This window comes from Notothenia coriiceps, unplaced genomic scaffold (assembly GCF_000735185.1).
Source record: "Notothenia coriiceps isolate Sejong01 unplaced genomic scaffold, NC01 NC01_scaffold00031328, whole genome shotgun sequence".
Classification (NCBI taxonomy): domain Eukaryota; kingdom Metazoa; phylum Chordata; class Actinopteri; order Perciformes; family Nototheniidae; genus Notothenia; species Notothenia coriiceps.
In genome coordinates, this window is record NW_011364029.1 from 152 (window position 1) to 3,288 (window position 3,137).

Sequence of the window (3,137 nt, forward strand, 5' to 3'; positions counted from 1 at the left end):
TGTGTGTGTGTGTGTGTGTGTGATCTTTACATTAGAACCGGTAGCAGAATAATTAAAACCCTACACACATTTTAAAAAAAAGCCCCATCCTTGCCACCAACAAAACCATATTAAGACTAAGATATCAGAGATACAAAAATTTTACTTCCCTTCCATTTTCACCCTGATTGGGGCTGCGTTAATTATCATGCTATATTTGCATTTAGTAATTGTCTTGAAGGTTGGAGTATTTGCTAAGATTAGATTAGATGTATTGCCCCGAGGGGGAAATTCATTTTCACAGAACTGTACATGTACACAATATACACACAATATATAAACAACAACAATAAAATAGACAATAACAGATAGCAACACACATGGCAGTTACATTCAGCGAGGCCTGTTATTTAAGGCAGCAGTGACTGCAGGAAACAAGCTTTATCCAAATCGAGCTCTTTTATATTTCAATGTTCTGTACTCACGCCCGTGTGGCAGTGGGGCAAGGTACTGACTGAGTTGGTCTGTGATGTCCAGTTCTGTTGTAGTTGCGATGTGTGAGATGGCCCTGTTGTTTAGCACTGTGAGGTGCTTAATACACCTTAAAATGTTCAGGCCAATCACTTACTTATGTTAGTCTTTATGAAGAAAAACATTCTTGCAATGGGCGCAAAGTGATGATCATCACATTGGAAATAATGTTCTTACACAATGTCAAACTTTGGTGTTAAAACATGGTCATGATTTTCCATGGAGAAGGCTATTTGACCGAATCTTACCTAGAACCAGATACACATAAAATAATGGATGGAAGCTTCCTATGTTGACTTTTCCTCTCTTGTTTGTCCTTTCTTAGTATCACCAGGTGTATGATGACCATTTCATCAGCGCGGTGGTTCTCTCTCTGATCCTTGCTGCACTGTTTGGCCTTATCTATTTGCTAATGATCCCACAGTACGTACACACGAACACACACTCCTCCACATTTGCAGTTTGTCCATTTTTTGTAATTGGATTGGTCGTGCTCTGGTGTGACAATTAAAAAGGAAGGTGTTTTTACTGCAGTCAGTGGAAAAGTGGGAAAGCCCTTCTCACTCTGGTCTCTCCTCTGCTCTCTCAGGGGGATGCTGGTGCTGCTGCTGCTGGTGCTGTGTGTGTGTTTCCACGTGGCCTGTGTCATGTACCTGCATCTCACCAGTGTTCAGGTAGGACTCCTACAGCTCCTCCCACATGCTGCTGCTCAGAGACTTGACTCTGTTTATGGAGTAGTGCAGTAGTAACGTATTTTTGTAGAGGAACCAGAAGTTATCATCAGAAGGGCTCCCTCGACAAAAGCCAATGGGATTTTCCATTGGATTTTCAAATATTGCAGGAAATAAGACCTGTGACAAAAACACATTTATTAAACGGACATGTTTTATTCAACAGCATAATCTTCTCATGTTAATGTCACTCTTTGATTTTTGAAGCATAAATGCAATTGGCAAAGTTAAAAAGTTGACTTTAAAAACAGACTCGTGTTTGATTTAATGACGGTTAATAATCTAGTGTGATTTTTGTTAGAAACAGACCATTTTATGACACCTTTCACATTCAAAAGTGAAGAAATGTATTGACATTGAATAATATGTCATAGAACAAAACGTGAAAATGTCTTCAGCTTTTATTAACCACAGTCCTTATTTCTAACCAAAACAAATTGTTGACTTTGAGATGAGGGAACTGGATACTATCTCATTTCCATGCTTTTTTTAGGTTGCCCTGAAGCCCTTTCTCACGTGATAGCACTCTCTTGAGAGTTGCAAAATAAAAGCATCAGGTGCTCTGAACAGTAAGAGCTGCGATATCGAAAAACAAGTTCTTATATTTACAATAGAAATGCCACATTTAGTGTTGTTGTACCAAGATGAGGATTGTAGCTTCAACCAGGAAGATAACACTATGACTACAACATTCTTTTATGAGATGAATGTGTCTACATCATTTCCGAAAGTTCAACAGCCAAAAGTGCTTACACATAAATCGGTAGAAGTAGTGAATGATTTGCCTTTTTGCTTTTTAAACGACTTAAACAAGTAGATGATGATCAATTTTGTGGCCCATTTAGTCTTATCTTTTAATTGTGTCTGCACTATATTTCTTTAATCAGACCATTTGGATGCATACTCACCTTTTAAAACACACATTGTCTGTTCAAAGTCACAAAGACTTTATCTGCACTTTATTCTAAACTCAACTTCTTGGTTAAACTAACTTGTGGAAAAGAAAGATTATAAAGATAAAGATTTAAGAAAACTGTGTGATTGTTAGTTACCTTTTCAGCACATAGTTTATATAAGGCATAATGCATACTTATGTATACTATTCCACTACATTTCAGAGGAAAATATTGTACTTTTTACTTTACTTTTTTGATATACATTGATCTTAAATTAGCTGCTTCAATGCAGAACTGTTATTTGAAACTGAGCATTTATACTCTTTGGTATTTCCAATGTTAACTTTATAAAAGATCTGAGTACTTCCTCTCATACTGCATACTTGGGGGCTGGAGTGTCCGTGCCATCTTTTCTTCTTTTTATTCTTCATACCCTTTATATGACACTGTGTTATCATGCTACATTGAACTGTCATCATATCCTTTAAGCGTTTCCTCTAATGGAGCTGCGTGTAATGAGCCACAACACAAAACTCATTCATTTCATTTCCACTCCTGGCTAATGAAGTGTCCAAATGAAATGCTATTGAGGTAGATAAACAGGTGCTTCCTTTACTTGCTCCTTCTTTTTCCCAACCTCCCTTTTCCCTGCTTCCTCTGGTTTTAGTGCCAACCGGGCTGCCTCACCATCCAGATCCGAACAGTGCTGTGTGTCTTCCTCGTTCTGCTCACATACTCTGTTACCCAGGCCTGTGTGGTAAGTGTGTGCAGTTGTGTACAGTGTATTACATTTAAAAACATTTTTTAAACACGATTGACATAGGTTGAAACAAATTTTAAAAAGTTGAGTGTGAAAGTGTGACCTTGAAAACACGGCAATGACAGATAGAACAAAAACTTGAGTTAAGTTGAACTTTTTAGTCTTTTTAGTGGATAGCGTTGTTCTGTTTTAACTAACTAAGTAAAAGTACAAAAGTATTAGCATCAAAATGTAGTTTAA

The 3,137-nt window shown here is 37.4% G+C and overlaps 1 long non-coding RNA gene across 1 annotated transcript; it reads left to right on the forward strand.

The window, feature by feature from the left end:
* Positions 1-840: 840 nt before the first annotated feature.
* LOC104959906 (uncharacterized) lies at positions 841-2,899 on the forward strand. The gene is made up of 3 exons (XR_799933.1): positions 841-933; positions 1,100-1,184; positions 2,805-2,899. It is a non-coding gene; the product is annotated as an uncharacterized lncRNA (long non-coding RNA).
* The last annotated feature ends 238 nt before the right edge of the window (positions 2,900-3,137 follow it).